The sequence below is a fragment of the Mesocricetus auratus genome, unplaced genomic scaffold (assembly GCF_017639785.1).
Source record: "Mesocricetus auratus isolate SY011 unplaced genomic scaffold, BCM_Maur_2.0 Super-Scaffold_100023, whole genome shotgun sequence".
NCBI lineage: Eukaryota > Metazoa > Chordata > Mammalia > Rodentia > Cricetidae > Mesocricetus > Mesocricetus auratus.
Window position 1 is genome coordinate 22,068,936 of NW_024429204.1, and position 17,828 is coordinate 22,086,763.

The window sequence follows — 17,828 nt, forward strand, 5'->3', positions numbered from 1 at the left end:
CTGGCTGTGGTTGCTCACGGTCTCTGCGGCATGCTCTCGGGTGCTTCTGCTGCCATGCAAGGTTTTAGTTTTCTTGCTGTGTCTCAGTCACTTCCATGTTTAATTCTGCTCTGCATTGTTTCCAGGTACCCCACAGGCTTGCTACAAGCAAGGACTGGTGGGTTCAGGGTTCCCAAGGTTCACCAGAGGAGTCATTACTTCTCTCTCCTCATCTTGGAGATAGAGAGATGATTGAAGCATTTGCTTTGGAGGAGAGCTCCCTTGATTAGTGACGACAAAGACTCAGCCAATCAGAATAAGGAAAGGTGAAGCCAATCAGAATAAATCAAAATGTAGTCAATTAGAATAAGCCAAAAATGCAGCCAATCAGAACAATTCGCTGGTAGAATTTGAGGATCCAGGGAGGAGTAAATTTGTAAGAAAGTGGCAAGAACAGACGTGGGGCTGGGAGGGGGCTGCCTTGTCTTGAGAGAAAGGCCAAATGCGTTAGATTTTGTGGGATAAGTAGAAACAGAGAAGTTGATAGGAAAGAACTCTGAGGGAGAGGGAACTCTGTGAGGGAGGAGAAGTTGAGAAAGTCTGTTAAAGTGACAGGAGCATTAGTGTCGTGTAGTTTTTACAGCTGGAGACCTTTTACAGGCAAGATCGCTTCCCTAACATCCAGCACCTGTGGCAATCTGTCTAGGTAGAGAGTTTCTGAAGACTCTGTCTGATAACTGGTTTTTTTCCCATCTCAGAATGGGGCAAATATTGACTTTATTAGCTTAAGGTAAGGTTAAGAGTGAATAATGGAGGTGCAGCTTTGAAAATGTGGTGGCTCAGCACCACCACCACCATCACCATCACCATCACCACCATCATCACCACCACCACCATTACCATCACCATCACCACCATCACCATCACCACCACCACCACCATCACCACCACCATCACCACCATCATCACCACCACCACCATTACCATCACCATCACCACCATCACCATCACCACCACCACCACCATTACCACCACCATCACCACCATCACCACCATCATCACCACCATCACCACCATCATCATCATCATCACCATCACCACTACCATCACCACCATCATCATCACCACCACCACCACCACCATCATCGCCATCACTACCATCACCACCATCATCATCATCATCACCATCACCACCATCATCACCATCACTACCATCACCATCATCATCACCACCATCACCATCATCACCACCATCATCACCACCACCATCACTATCACCATCACCATCACTATCACCATCACCACCATCACAATCATGTATCTATTCTGAAGCACAATGGGGACTTTGTCCTACAGTTTGGCCAAGAGAACTCTTTTACTTTTGAATCCTCTGCCCCTACTGGTTTTGAAGTCTAGTTTTCCACCAGTGCTTCCAGACAATTTGAGTTGAATGAACAAATATGAGGGACACAGTCACCCTTTGTGACAAACATGTTGTCCCAGTGTCCTCCTGCTTTTGAGGCATCTAGACTGGGGCTGGGCTTGATGGGAAGACCTCTCCCTGGACCAGTCCTGCACCCTTGTGAGTTCCTTTTGGGTAAAGAACATTTGACCCCAGTTTAGAAAAATCGCCTTTCACAATCCCCTAGTTCCCTTAGAGACTACTTGCTGAGCTTGTAGAATGAGCAGAGAAACAAACTATTTTTAGGATGAACTGGAGGGACTCGAACTTTGGTCTCTTCTCACATTTCACTGTTATGAAGTTGCTGTGGAGATGGAGGTAGTGGGGGTGCCCACTGTGTTCTCATTGCTCATGGTTCTCAACTGAAGTCAGAAAGTGCTTAGCAGGGTCAATGGCATTTGTTTTTAATAACCTAATTATTTACTTAATTTGTTTTAATCAAAATGTAATTATGTCTCTTTCCCCTTTCCTTTTCTCCCTTCAGTCCTTTCCAAATCCACTGCCCCAACTCCTCCATGCCACACCTCACATTAGTAGACTCTTTTCCTTTGGTTATGTGTGTGTGGTGTGTATGGTGTGTGTGTGTGTGTGTGTGTGTGTGTGTGTGTGTGTGTGTGTGTATGGTGTGTGTGGAGTGTATAAATGTATAGATACATTTTCACAACCTCAGGAGATGGGTATAATTTGTCATATTTTGTTATAGGAAAACTAAAGCAGAAAAGAGAGGAACGTGACCACAGCCACAGAGAGAACAAAGGATATTTGGGAGTTATTTATGTAAGTTTTTTTTGTATTTGTGGGGTTGGGAAGGGATCCCAGGGCTTTGCACATGCTAGGCTAGTGGGCTACCACCGAGCTACACCCACAACATCATTTTATTCTTGTTGTGTGTGTGTGTGTGTGTGTGTGTGTGCGCATGTGCAAGCATGTGTTTTCCCATCTTCTTTATCCAACTGCCTTTGGAAGGTGCCACTGACTCTTAGTGTGGGTTTTATAGACGTGTCCAGAAAGCCACTGTGTTGACTTTTAGTTGATTCCAGGTCCAGCCAGACTGAGAGCCAAGATTAACCACCTCTGTGACCCTGGGAAAGCAGAAGCTGCTGTTACAGGGGACCTATAAGCATAGCTGTTGGCTGGTTGATGTCTGGTCCTGAGGTTCTCCAAGATGCATCACCCCATGTTGCTTCAGTGGGCTGGTATCAGGCGGTCTCCCTGCCTCCCAAGGGCAGGGTGAGAGACTGACCAGACAGATGTTAAGTTCCTGTAATTTCCCCCCTCTTACCGTTTTTCTGTTGTCATTCTGGCAAGATTTCACTGAAGGAAGGAGCCACAACACCCCTTTGCTCAAAGTGGTTTTTCAGGAGCTCTGTTTTGAGGTATCTGTAGCAGTTGCTTTTCTCCTTACTGGGACCAAGTACCCGGAAAGGCGTAACTTAAGGGAGGAAGGCTCACAGTTTGAAGAGATACAGTCAGAAAGCAGAGAGCCAACAGGCTATCATACCTCAAAGCCAATGGGGGACATCCCACATTGAAATCACAACAGTGGCCTTCATGATCTGTCAGATTCTCATTGTCTAGAGCAGTTGTTCTCAACCCTCCAATGCTGTGATCCTCTTTAACCAAGTTCCTCATGCTGTGGTGACCCCCAACCATAAAATTATTCTTGTTGCAACTTCAGAACTCTAATTTTGCTACTGTCACGGATCTTTATGTAAATAAAGTGGGCCACAGGGAGGGTGTATGCTAATGCACCCCAAGAAGGAGAGAGGGTTTCTTCATAGTATGGGATCTGTGAAGTCATGCTGTCACCTTGGCTGCTCTGGGCTGACTTTTGATCAGTCTTCAGATGCTGAGAGCCACCCGGAGCAGAGGTTAACCGAGGGAGACACACAAACAAGGCATGCATTGCCCAGGCAACACCAGTATGGAGGCAGATTCAACATGAAAGTGATGGGCACTAGAGTTGAGCACGGGGAAGGGCCATAGATGTAAGGTGTGTAAGTGTGAAGGCTGGTCTTAACTTGACAAAGTCTAGAATCATCCGGCAGATGGACTCGGGGCATGCCTGTGAGGGGTTATCTTAACTGACAGGGGGACAACCATCTTGACTATGGGTGGGGATGTCCCCTGGCTAGGATCCTGGGTTATGTAAGTAGAGAAAGAGTAAGCATTAGCTCCCTGTCCTGATTGTTGGTGTGCTATGGCCATCTGCTTCAAGTCCCTGCTGTCTTGAATCCCTGTTATCATGGCTTTTGTCCTTAAACTACGAGCTGAAACAAACCCTCTCTCCCCTGAGTTGCTTTTTGGAGGGAATTTTTTTAATTGAAGCAACAGGCAAATGAACAAACAGACAAAAAACAGAAACAAAACAAAAAAGGACAGAAGGAGCATACCTTTTTCATATCTGGTTTATCCATGCAGAATTAAGATTTATGCAGCTTGCTTTGCAAGGGCCTTGGAGCAAAAGTGAGCTTGGTCAATGATGTGAATCAGGTTAATGGGCTTTACCTCATCATTTCAGACAACATATATTATTCAACTGAAAAAACAATGTGCCAGGCCAGAACCATTAGTGTTAAGAGCCTGGGCTGCCCAGCTTCTCCTATTCAACTCTGCATTTGCAGAAATGGGAAATTGAAGCCCAAGAGTGAAGAGGCTTTGCCAGGGGTGGGGATTACAGGCGTTAGGCTGAAACAGGGGCTGCTTGGGGGCCACCATTTTTAAGGTGTGTGTGTGTAGGGGGGCAGGGTGTGTGTGTGAGGGGAGCGGGGGCACGGCCAGGTCTGCAGTCTCAGGGCTGGAGGTCAGGTTTGTGAGTTTGTGTTTATCTCTTACCTACTAAGCTACAAGCTGAGTGTCCAGGGAAACAAACCACTCTCCATGCCTCGAGAAGCTCCCAGGATCCAGGCGGGCAAGCATTCCTCGATGCTAAGCCCAGTAGAGGAATGTGCAGGGGCCTTGAGAGCTGTGTCTTCAGGCCACACTTGGGAAAAGATGTAAGCTTTGTGGCCAGACCCAAAGGGGTTTCAGTGACAGCTCTGTCACTTACTTTGTGACTTTGGAGAAATTGCTTAGCCTCCCTGAGCCTTGGTTTTCCCATCTAGGAAAGAGTGGAATAAGCTATGTACCGACACTAATGAATAAAGGGTAGATGTGGTACAATCAGCTCAGTGCGCGGCTCAGCAAATGGTGGCAGCCATCTTGTCAGCGTCAGGGTCGAGCATGTCTAGGTGCCTGGGAGCTTGGGATACGCACATCTGACACCGTGGCGGAGAAGGGCACCGTGCTGGGTGAAACTGTGGTTGTTGAGCAAATGTATCGCTCTCAGGATGGTTGGTCAATCCCAATTAGGGCGGGGCAGACAGAGAGCGAGGTCTGTCAAAGTCCAGTGAGTCACTGTGGGTCCAGGCCACGCTAGTCTCCCCATCTCTTGTCCTTCTTCCCCTCCCCCTACTGCCCCTGTGTCCTCCAGACTTCTCTGTCCCCTCTGCAGCCCCCACTGCAGAGTCTGGGCTCTGGGCCTGGGCTCCAGCTCTTTGTCTGCCAGCGAAGGCTTACAGCAGGGAGTGGGCCTTGCCCTGGGCCTGAGAAAGAAGTCAGGCGTGCTTGGAATGCAGTTGCAAAAGAGGTTACAAGAGGAGGCTGAAATCAAGTGATGTCGAGAGGTTTTGTTATTTTTGAAAAAATGACTCATTCTGAGAAACCCTGACCGCCTCCCAGAACATCCACCTAGTGAGTGTGACTCTGCCCAGTGCAGAGAGAGAGAGAGAGAGAGAGAGAGAGAGAGAGAGAGAGAGAGAGAGAGAGAGAGAGAGAGAGAGATATTTCATGCTGGTGCTGCAGTCTCAGGAGGTTAATGGTAGAAAGTTGGAAAGGATTGTGTCACTCCTGGGTGGGGGGTGCGTTTCATTCTCGATTCTTTTCCTCTAAATCACCCAGTTCAAGACCCCACAGACATCTGTTTGGCAGCGACAGGTTCTCTGACTTGAGCTGAGCTTCTGTGTGTGTGTGTGTGTGTGTGTGTGTGTGTGTGTGTGTGTGGTGTGGTCTGTGTTTGTATGTCCGTGTCTCTGTGTGTCTGAGTGTGTATGTCTTTGTGTCTCTGTGTGTGAGTGTGCATTTCTGTGTATGTGTGTGTCTCTCTGTGTGTGGGCACATCTCTGTTAAATGTTTGTGTGTATGTAAGTCTGTGTGTGTGTGTGTGTGTGTGTGTGTGTGGGTGGGTGTGGGTGTCTGTCTCTGTGTCTGTGAATGTCATATGTTGTGTCTATGTATGTGTGTGTCTCTGTGTCTCTGTGTGTGTGTGTGTGCATTGTGTCTATGTATGTGTGTGTCTGTATATGTGTGTGTGTTCCTACTTCATATGTGAAGGAACTGGGCTCACATAAAACTTAAGCTATTTCCTCAAGATGGGGTTTGGAGAGAGAAGAGGAAGAAAGGATTGACAGAAGACAGGAGAAGGAGCCAGAGGAGAGAAGGGAGGAGAGAAGAGGAAGGGAGGGAGCCCTGAGTGAGAGACCTGAGATACATTATATAAGACTGAGTTCCAGGAGGCACCTGTGAGAGCCCTCCTTGTCGTGGGTTGTTAGGTGGGGGATGGGCTCTGGTTCCACATCTAACCTTAGCTATCCGTGTGACCTTGAGGACACAGGTTCTATTGCTGAATTTCCTATCTAGAAAAGTGTGGTGAGGTGTTCATAATTGACACAGAGCTTTGAAACTATAATAGGTGTTATTAGAACACACTGGAAAACTTGTTACAGTTCAGAATGTCAACCCCCTCCCTCCACACACCAGAAGTTCTGATTCAGCAGAAATATGGAGAAGTCTGGGAACCTGCATTTCTGACCATAATGATTTGTTCAGGGCCCTCGCTTTGAGGAGCCCCGACTGGGCCATGTCTAATGTTCTGTGGTTTTGTGTTCAGAGGGCTTCTGGGCGCTGAGTCCTGGGCTGGAGCTCAGAACCCAGGTAGAGAGATGCATGATAGGTGGCTTCCATCTTCTGTGTGCAGCAGTGAGGCTGTGGGAAGAGCGAGGTCAGAGGCTGAGGCCTGGGTGGGCTTTAAGGAGCAGGCACCGGGTGACCTGTGGACAGGACCTCGCTGACACCGATTCGAAGGATGTTGGAAGGATGACTTCCAAGTAGAAGGTAATCACGAGGTGCTTTGGACGTACCCCCCACCCACTCCCGGGGGGGCGGAGCTCACAAAGTGCTTCTTGTATGAGCTCTGGTGACAACGCTTCTGCTAAGGGACACCTCTCTGGATCTGCCCTCTGGAGCCACCAAGGCCAACTCAGTGGGCCACTGGCTTCCTAGAACAGACGGAGAAGGTGGTCCCTGGGAGCCTGCAACCTGGGGCCACACTCATGCATTTAATACTCATATAGTAATCATATAGAATATTATATGTGTACAAATACATGCCCATGCATACAATTTTTATTATGCACAGATTCTCTATTTTCAAAGTCTCCTGGGTGCTACTATTTATATGTAGTCCCCCAAATAGATTCTCAAATCGCTTTCTCAGCCATCCACGGGCTTCAGCAGGCCAGCGAGATTTGGACTCACACAACACCCATGCTCCTGGGGACGTAGAACAAGGCAGTGTTCAGGCCTCTCGCGTTGGTTCCTACCGTCAAGCCTTCTTTCTGTGGGCCATGTAGCTCCACGCTTTGAACACTCCTTTGTGTTCTCTTTTGGGGGTGAGGTGGCCCTCACAAGTGCTGTCTGAGGTTCCTAAGCATGAAGAAGCTGCAATGCACCTTTCAGAGTGAGTATGTGTGTGCTAGATGAACTTCTTCCAGCCAGAGACAGTGCTGCTGCCCGTGGAGTCAGTGTTAATGCATCGGATCTATTAAATAAGACGCCATTGATGAAAACACATAAAATAAAGATGCATTTGGATGGGTTGATGAAATGTTATGACCGGAGGCTACGGGGAGTCTAGCTCTCTGTTTCCCCCTTGGAGCAATGGTTTAATGATTCGCTAATTAAAATATTCATGGCAGTTCTATGGAACATAACTTCCACGAGGAATGACTGACCACACACACTCGTGTTTTAAGATGCATGTCCTTGGATGCCCATAAGTGTGTGGATGTGAACATCGCTAATGTCCTCTGTAAGCTGCTCCTGAGTGTATCATTTCTCAGTATAACAGCTGTGTTTAACAAGATGACGTCCATTTGCAAGAGCGGAGTGAACCTCACAGTCTGTGTGATCTTCAGAAGCGTTCTTATATAGTCCTGTCAGATAGCAACCCGTCCTCAGTTTAGCCAACCCCTCTGCTGCCTACATTTGAGCAAATGCCGTGAGCTGTTTCTTAACCTCCACACACGCTTGAGTTAAAAAGCAAAACCAAAACGCTCACAAACTGGGCTTAGACGCAAGCTTACCACCTGCAGAGCTGGATGCCACACTGTGTTGACGGTGGTGTCACAAGGCTCTCAGACGGTTTCAAATTGGAGACGATGGCTTGTCTTTGCCCCATCTGTGATGTATTTGACCCTGTCCTGCGTTTGATGGGTGAGTCCGTCTTTTGTGGTAGAGGCAGGGATGGTGGGCTCCTTACTGCCTCTTCGGATCCCTCTGTGAGAACTCGGGCACTGAGGTTCCGTCATGGATCTAGATGAGGGAGAAAGGAGATGCTGGACTGACTGACTTGCAGGCTGACTCACAAGCTTTCTCCCTGAGCTCATGCCAAGCCTCTCTAGCATATTTCTGAGAAATGTACCAGGGGCCTGAAAGCCCCCTCAGGCCTTCATGAGCTTAGGAGGGAGAAATGACCTCCCTGGTTGCCATGGTGATGACCTCACAGACCCTGCTTGGGACAGGTGCTGCTGGCAGTTGGGGGCGGCATCTGGGGTGCTCTATGGCCCCTGCCATGGCGAACAGATTCCTCCCAGGCCCTGCTTGGTCAGTGGAGCGAGAGGGAGCACTGAGGCTGAAGAAACCAACATTTGGCAGCCGTCCCACGTAAACACGCTCTGTCACCATGAGTTATTTCCACGCTCTGTGGGAGCTGGGAAGGATCTTCCACAGGCTCATTAATAAGACGCCAAGCCTGAGGGTCTTTCTGTGGTGGCCCAGATTCCCGAGGGCTGGGGGTTACATGGAGAAGTGGCCGGGACATTCCCTTTCCCTGGTTAGAAATTTGGTGTGACCTTCCCTGCCCCGGGAGGGAGCCTTCTAGAACTGTGTGGTCTCCTGGGGGAGGAGGCTTTGAAGATGGGTTTTAGTCTCAGTGCCCCACAGGGCAGATCAGTTTCTCAGTCTTCTCCACAGACTTCTGTGTCATCCACCTGAGACCACTGAATCACACGCCTTCGCTCTTTGAACGTTTTGTTAGTGCTAAAGACATTCACATGTGCTCTGTGTGGTTCCCATTCCCCGGGGAGTGCTGAGAGCCCATGCCTTGTGCTTCCAAGGCTTTGTGTAGTGACCCGTGGCCCGCACCCTAGCCATGTCCCGAGAGACCTTGCGTTTCTTCAAGTATACCGTAATGATCGTGACAATTTGTTCCTTAAAAGCTCTGAAGTGCGACCAGAGCAACAGCAGCCTCACCCAGGCCTGGAGCTCCAGAGTCACGTGGCGTAAGCCAGCTCTTCATGATTTTTCATACTGTGGGTCTCGTCTTCATTTCCACAGTTGCTTCTTCCCTAGGACCCACTCCCACGAGACTGGCCCGTTGCAGTAGGGGACCCACGCACCCGGGCCTTCTGTCTGGCACTGCCGCCCTGGTAAGTCCCCTCCCCCCAACCTCAGTGTCTCTATTTGTGAAGGGAGACCAGTAATGATGCCCGGCTCTCTGAACAGATGGAGTGGCCACGGGCAGAGAACACTTGGGAGACGAGCGTGGTGAACACGTCGTACAATGGTCTTTTGCCTTGTTTTTCTAGGATTTTGAGTCTTCTCTGGATGTATTCATGCGCTCTCATGACTCTGTGCATCCTACGTAGCGGGATGATCTGACCTGAGCCCCGGCCACGCCTCCAGGACCTTGCATTTGTTCAATACTGCCTAGTCTGTCGTGTGCAGAGAGGGTGCTCAATGCACCGAGTAGACTGCATCCCAGTAAACACACGTTTACTGAGTGCATGCGGGCCTTGGTTGCTGGACATGGAAGATGGCTGCCACGCGTGTTTATGAAAAGATGTAGCTCACAAGGAGCCTAGTGAAGGGCAGAGGGAAGATGACGCAACCTCTGCACCGTGCATTCCTTAAGGGGATAGCTGCATCTGGCTTTGGGAAACCAGGGAAGTATAAGGCAACAATGTGTCCTTTTGCCATGATCTGCACAGCTTAGGGGCTGATCTAACTGGGGCAGCTGGGAATAAAGAAAAGGCAGGCAGACACAGGCACAGGAAAGCTGAGGTCAGGAGGGTCATGCCCGCCGATGGACATGCACTAGTTACAGGCGGAACTCGTCAGTTTATTCCTCTGCGTTGAGGGGGTGGGTTTGTTGTGTACAGCTGAAGAAGATGGTGGTTTAACTGGTCTTGGTGGGTGTTTCTGTTGGGGAGCACTCTCAGGCTGTAAACCCCGGGGAGGAGCAAGCCTCCACGGGCATTTTCTGCACACATTGTTGACATCCACACGTGGACCAGGGGAGGTCTTTACTACTCCTGTGAGTCTGAGGCATTGGGGTCCTTGCCAAGAGTCTGAGGCATTGGGGTCCTTGCAGAGGCCACACCCACACATTCACTCGGGACTTTGTCTGCTCCCTGCAGCATATATGTGCGGAAGCGCCCAGTGCCACAGTCTTTCTAGAGTCATTTCGTTTTCACTCATCAATGCACCCTGTTCAGTATCCCGTGTTAACCGCATCCATCTGAATGCCTGGAGGGTCGGGAAGCTGTCCGTCCTGGTCCCTGCCAGGCGCCTGGCACGGTGCTCTGCAACTGACGTGAGCTTTTTGCTATGCTTACCCACATCCAGAATTATAATTCTCATTGTGCCGACTGGAAACAGTGTGAAAGAGAGCAAGACGCCTTTGCACAAGGTCACCAGCCGGAAACAGGACCTGGGTGACAGAGCCAGATGTCTCCCCACATCTGCAGTGCTTCGAAGGCAGCGGGAGAAGCTGGGTAGGCAGGGAAGGAGCTCATTCACTGCCTCAGGTGTTTTGCAGCAACAAGCAGGAGGTTTCCCTAGAGCCTGTCTGCTGGGAGCACAGCTTGGAAGCCGAGTGTGCAGAAACTGGTTTCTTCCTAACTCAGTAGCACCACCTACAGGCCCAGGGGGAGTGTTGCAAACGGAACCAAGAGCCTGGGCTCTGTGCCCCACTGGACTGACATGCCAGAAGGGGTTTTTCATCTTAAAGTATCACAGAGTGAGACGGAGAGACGGACTAGCTCAGAGTTGCAAGGCAGAGACTGCAGAATGGGAGATAAACCCCTCTGACCCCTTCCATCACCCTTCTTTTTCCATCACCCCACTTTCCTCTTCCTCTTTCTTCCTCCTCCTCCTCTTTTTCCTTCCCTCCACTCCATATCTGTTACTGAGCACGTCATAGGTCTTGGGCATAGTCTTTTTCCTGGGATAATAAGTCTGGGTGGACAAGATTTGCTCTCAAGGATGACTGTTGAATTGTTGAGTTGACACTGTAACTTCTCAGCTACGGCTGAGATTCGTTGAGCAAGTGTCCCCACGTGCGAGGCCCTACCTGAGGGCTTCATCTCACTGACTTCTCACATTGAGGAGATTTGGCCTCAGGGTAGCTTGGGAGCATGCTCAGTGTGGCCCAGTAAGTGGTGGCGCTGTGGTCCAAACCCAGATCCTTTGTATCTCAGAACCAGAGATGTCAACTTCGATGCTGCACATCTTCTCTAAGGGCTAACTCGAGAAGTAGGCTTTTTCTCGTAAACGTTTTGTTCTTTAACGTTTGCTTATTCGGTGTCTGAGAGGGGTACAGGCCGTCTTCTCCAACTTCTTGCTTCTTAATTCTGAGGGTTTCATTGAGGTTCTGGTTACTGAACAAGGTTTTGGGGACAGAGAAGGGACTGACTCAGGTAGAATCATGGCCTTGTAGATGTCAGCATCATAGAGTCAAGTGGTAAATGTGTTTTAGTAGGCGCACTCCATAACTCTGGGAAGGATCCAGTCACACCAACAGGTAGAAGTGGCCCCTCCTGGTGTGTGCAGTGCATCATGAGTGCCTTAGACACAGAGTCCCTTAGAAACACCACCAAGTTCAAAGAGGCAAGAGATGAGAACACCCAAGTCTGCCTCTACAGGGCGGGAGCTTCTACATCTCAGGGCCCTGGGGATCCTAGCATCATGAAGACCGGTTTCTGGCCCCCTCGCAGGAGGGCTGCTGTCAAGTTTTGAGGAAATGAGTCTCTGTGTTCTGAGCTGTAGGGAAGGACAGCTATTTTAGTTTCCATTTCTTCCTTAGCTACTAGATCGCATTTCTTTCTAACTTCACAGGAATCCTGCCTTTGTTCTCCTTTCTTTGGGGTCAATGTCTGACTTCCATGTGAGTGTGTGCGTGTGTGTGTTCGTGTGCGTGTGCCTCTGTGTGTGTGTGTTTCCTCAAAGAGAGCACACCAGCTTGTAGGTGTCACATCAAAAGAGAGAAGATCAGGTGTGGCTTAAGGAATACGGTGACGTCTTTAGACAAGAGGGCCCCATCACACGCAGGTGTCTTACACAAAGGGCAGTGCTACATTGGGAGGGTTTTGAACACCTTTGCCCTCCTTGTCTTCTCCTTGAATATTTTCACTCCCCAAGGACACTGTTTGTGTGCGTGTCCTACAGGCACATGTACACAGATTTACGTGCTTAATAGAGACAGACTTACCTCAGAGTTCTGCCAGGCCCACAATGGGGTAAGGGAAATCTATCCCTCAAAATCCAAAACTCTTTTCTCTTTCAAAAATGGGACATTTTTAAAGATGCCATGTTCCTCTGCCAAGACATGAGTAACAGCATAACATAATTTGTAACAGAAAGGGAGACAACCTGAGGTCCAGCCCCCCCCCCAAAGGCCCAACCAGCTGGTCTCACAGTTAAATTTATGTTAGGGTCCAGCCTTGGCCTCATAGCTTTCTATAAATTACAGATGGCCACAGGCACCTTCTCCGCGCCTGTTTGGTCACAATGTGAATAAGTCTGGTAAGGACATCCTTCTGTATTGCCCCCAGTGGAGGCTGAGGTGAGAGTCCCTGTCTTTCTTTACATTATAGAAGGGACGGTGCTTGCTGTTCTAAATGTTGGAGCCAGGGCCGTCCTAAGCCAGCAGCAGATCTGGGAGTCAAGTTCTTCTGGTTGGCCCTGGGAGAAAGGGCTCATCGGGTCCTCAGTTTCTTATCAGCTTAGAGCTCTGTCTCCTTTCTTTGCACACTGTGGATTTAGTAGGTATTGCTGATCCCTGGGAACCATCAACCGAGACAGCCTTGTTTCTGTGGGGATTCTTTTGGGAGTGACTCCAGGTCTTGGGTGCCTCTGGTCCTGCCTCGCTGCTTTGCCAGTCTGGGTTAGGGGTGGCTGCAGCTCTTCCTGTCCTGCCTGGGTTGCTCGCCATTTTCAACTCTCCCTTCCTTCTCATCTTCTACCTGAATTTCCTGTGGTTCCCAGTACTCAGAGTGGTTTCTGTTGACTTGGCTGGACTTTGCCTGATGCATTATAACTTTTATTGGTTTTCCCTTATAACAGCCTGCAGTAAAGATGATGATGATGATAGCGTTGGTGATTTCCATCCCTGCCTTGGTCTATAACCTCACATATTACAAAGCTTTCACTCCGGTTCTGTAATTTGAGTTTCGTAATAACAGTGTGATGTAAGAAAGGCATTTATCATTAATTCCACTTTAGAGAACGGGAAATGATTTCACTCTGTTCACACAGCTGCTGGCTCTGGAGAGAGAGCCGGAACCAGATCTTTTGTAGACTTCCCTCACCCGAGTTAACCCTCTGTCTTCCACAGCCATTCTGCCCACCCCATGGGAAAAGGCTTTATATTCTGTCGAGTTTCGATGGTGTTTTCCAGGGCACAGGGCACAGACCACAGGTCAAGGGAGACTGAGCTGTTTACTGTTGGATAATAAGTGAGACAATGCTTGGTGGTTTGAAGCAGCTCCACTGGGAGCAAATTAAAATATCAGATCGGAAAATGTTAATGGAGGATAATTAATGGAATAAAATTCCATTATGTAAATGTACCACATTTTCCTTATCTCTTCATCTGCTGAGGGACATCCAGACTGGTTCCAGGCCTACAGTGTGACAATCAACACGGAGGTGAAAGTGTCATTGTGGTGTGTTGACTTAAAGCCTTTGGGGTATATACCCAGGACTCGTGTAGACTGAGTTACACGATAGTTCCCCTTATGGTTTCTTGAGCAATCCTTACTTGGTTCCATAGTGCCTGTACACCTTTAATTGCCACCAGAAGGGAATAAGGAATAAGGGCTCCTCCTTTTCCACATCTGCCAGCATTTGCTGTCACCCTCTTCCTTCATCATGTCCATTCTGACTGGGGCGACATGAACTCTTCTTTTTCTGGGGGGGGGCATGTTTCAAAACAGGGTTTCTCTGCGTAACAGCTCTGGCTGTCCTGGAACTCGCTCTGTAGATCAGTCTGGCCTGGAACTCACGGAGCTCTGCTTGCCTCTGCCTCCCAAGTGCTGGGATTAAAGGAGTGTGCCATCGTAGCCCGGCTTCAAACTTGTCAATTCTTAACCATCAGATATTTGAAAAATTATCCTTACATAAAATAAACGGGGATACAGTGTGTAATTTAACAGAAACACTGCAACATTTCTGAGGTAATGAGACACACTTGCGAAACAATTGTGGTTAAGTACAGCTGTGCCTAGGGCCAGACCCTTCCCCTACCTGGGCTGGGAGGAGTATGAAGTCATTGTCACCTGCTGGTGATGGAACTGTATTGGAAAAGACTGAGGCACAGTGGCTACCCTCAACGTGGGGACATACTTTAGGCCCCGTGATCTCTACGTCCTGGGGTTTGCGCCCTTGTGATAGTCCCTCTTTTTGATCAACTGAAGGATTTCTGGCTTGTTCCTAATCCCCAAAACATGCCAAAGGCCACAGTGTCTCTCAGGTAATTATGTTATGGTATATTAGACCTTGCCTTATCAGGCTTTCTTAAGGACTGGGAAAAGCTAGCAGCCTTGTTGGGAAATGAAGCCCAAGGAAATTCAGGTGACACTTGAGTAGCCAGGATGGCCTTTAGCAACCATCAACAAAAAGCCAGGACCTTTCAATGGAATGGTTATAAGAAACTATAGTCTATCAATAACCTAATCAGCCTGAAAGGCCATTCTTTCCCAGCCGAGTCTCCAGATGAGAATACAGCCTGTCAGACATTTTGATTGTTGCTCAGCAAGACACAAAGCACAGAACCCACTTATATCATACCTGAAAGAGACCCACAGAAACTGGGAAAACAGATGTGTGCTGTACTAAACCTCCAGGTTTGTGGTTGGTTATGAGGTAGACAACGACAGAAGAGATCAAACACCCTGACCAGAAGGCACATGGGGACATCCACACCACCTCAAGACACAGCAAGTTTGACTATACATTTTTGTTTAAAAAATTATCTTTGTACGTTACTGATAAACATTTTCTGAAGGATAAAAAGCCACCAGGGCGAGTTGAAGGCTGAGTGGGAACCTGGGAGAGCCCTCTTTGGCTGTGTTTGAAGTACACAACAGCTGTAGGGCTGGCTCAGTTGTACTCGGAGATGGAGAAGATCCTCGTGAGTAGGAGGGTCAGACCACTAAGGGAACAAGTCAGGGTGTGTGTGTGTGTGTGTGTGTGTGTGTGTGTGTGTGCTTCACCTCAGATGAGGATTGTGAGGGTTTCTGAGGACTATGTGTGCCTTACCTACTCTTTCCTTGAAGTTTGTGAGCTGAAAGGAAAAAGGTCAGAGGGCATGGTGGACAGTTGACACTGGGCCAATCAAAGGTCAGCTCCCCCTTAGCACTGGGGAGCCTAATTAATCTGTTTCTGAACTCTTAGCTGTGGTTTGTCACATACTCTTGTAGGACTCAGGTTCTACCAGTACATTCCAATTGGCCAACAATAGTATGATAACTCAAGACAGTACTCTGGGCACATCCTCTATCCAACCATCAAGATAAATATACTTTTTAATTCAGTAACTAAAAAAAAAGTCTAACATTGAATCTATGGTTCACGGGAAGAACACTTGTCTAGCATGCATAAAGCCTGATTTTCAGCCTCAATGTAACATGAAACAACAAATAATTTCACAAACTTATGCCAAACAAGGATGGAGCAGATCGTGTTAGCATGACTCAGTAATGGTTGCCAGTGGTTGGTGGCAATAAACAAATCATCGAAGTTTAAATAAAGACATGATGCAAACTTGTATTTGTTCAGATTGGCTAGTGAGCCTTTCCCTAATTCTGTTTGTCTTTCCAGGGAGACAGCACCCACAATGCTAGGACCCAGTCAGCAGCTAATGGGCCAGAAGGCCACTGGCAGATGCAGAGCTGAGGAGAAAGTCTGTCATGCCTGGAGCATTGTGGGTAACTGGAAGGAAGTCTGAGCTGTGACTGGAAAGCCACAGCTGGCAGTTGGTTTGCTCTGAGAGCTCTCCACACGTGTGTCAACATCTGCGTAACACTTAAATTATCTGAGTGTCTAACACACAAGGACCACGTTTGGGTTGCATTTTCCAGAAAGAAGACCCTGAGCAGGGATGCAGGAATTCATTTGGAGGTGACCTTAGGAAGTCCCAGTGAGGAGATGAGGAGCCATGTAGAGGGTGTATGACCGAGTCAGCTGATGCTGTGGGTTCCTGGGACTTAATTATACTGAGCAGTCATGGTGGCATAATAGAGTTGCTATCTTGGAATCACCCCCACCTGGTGGCGAGAGGGCTCGTGCTCTAGAGGATCGTCATGCTCGCTCTTAGTCCTTCCTTAGTCAGTGTCACTACTGGAAACATTATTTCCCCCATCTTCCATGAGAGATTCCCACACCCTTTCTAGTGACAAAGACCTCAAATGAAGAGATAGAGGGGCTTGGGGAGAGAAGGGAGAGGTAGCAAATGACCACCCGACTGTAGTTGGCACGTGGATGGGCCGTTGGGATGAAGGCCAAATATCGACACACACGGTGCAAGCCTAATATCTGAGGGGAGTTACGGTCTGTGACAGGAGATGAAATGGGGGGTCGCAGGGGGGTCAGAAAACTGTAACAATACTTGGACAAAGATGCTGTGTGTTAGATTGCCTTTGGAGAGAGGCCTAGAGGGACCCTCAAAGCCCCCATAAGCGGGACCCATGGCTGCGATTCTGAAGCTTCTTGCTCTGCCAAGTGTCCTTTGGATCAAGCCTGATAAGTCATCTTTTTTCCAAACATGATAGATAATTGAGATGGTCATGAATTAGAGTGTTTGATCTTTACAGTGTTCCACATTTCCTGTATTTTCCTTTCCAGGTGTTTAATTTTTTTTTCTTATACAGGAATCTAAGCAATGCTGAGAGTGAGGAAAATAGTCTCCTCCAAAGAAAGAACACCAATTGGTTATCTAATACCAAATGGTCATTCCTGAGAACATGCATGCAAGTAACATTATACAGACTGAGCAGGACGTATTTAGAAATATATATACATATGTAAATGTATATATATATGTATGTATACATATATATATCATTGCTTTGAATTTGAAATTTGAATCAGAAATTTGAAATAGAACAAGAGGTGCACACAGGAAGATTTGGATGGAGGGAAGGAAAATGATGTATTGCATTATAATTTCAAAAATAAATAAATATTATTAAAAACAAATAATAAGAATGAACTTCCTTGGCCTGGATGAGAGAAAACTGGTAAAATATGAAAATTCGCATCCAATCTCCTGTGAAGAGATGAGATTGTGGATGGATCACTGTTCAAACTTGAATCACTTGTGTGATCAGTGCTCTTGGATATTGACTGCTAACACGCCTGTTGGTGATTACTACATGCTATGCCTCATGTGTGATTGCTACATGCTATGCATGTGGCCTGCTTACATCCTTGAATGCTCACAGCAGCTCCAAGAAAGAGGTGTTCCGAGTATCTGCAGTTCACTCACATGGGGCTAGTCTCTAGTCATTTGTGTCCCGGGAATAGCAAGGACGTAACCGCAATTTACAGGCAACCACATCATTCAAGTTGAGGGATGTTCTACAGGGTGGCCACTAAGACTGTGTGCACTTTCTGAAATGCTTTGTGTCTGTGCGAACCCAGGAGTCAGCTGGTTAGGGCTGTCCGCTGAGTGTTCGGTTTCATAAGATAATGCCATGTGAAGGCTGTCAGTATGTGCTGTTGAGGAGGTCACATACCAACCACATCTGTGAGTGTTCAGGGAAGAGTCCATGCGCGCTTCTATGAGTGT

The 17,828-nt window shown here is 48.1% G+C and overlaps 1 long non-coding RNA gene across 1 annotated transcript; it reads left to right on the forward strand.

The window, feature by feature from the left end:
* The first annotated feature begins 1,387 nt into the window (after positions 1 to 1,387).
* LOC110343281 lies at positions 1,388 to 17,174 on the forward strand. The gene is made up of 4 exons (XR_005870661.1): positions 1,388 to 1,561; positions 2,145 to 2,218; positions 9,095 to 9,186; positions 9,346 to 17,174. It is a non-coding gene; the product is annotated as an uncharacterized LOC110343281 (long non-coding RNA).
* The last annotated feature ends 654 nt before the right edge of the window (positions 17,175 to 17,828 follow it).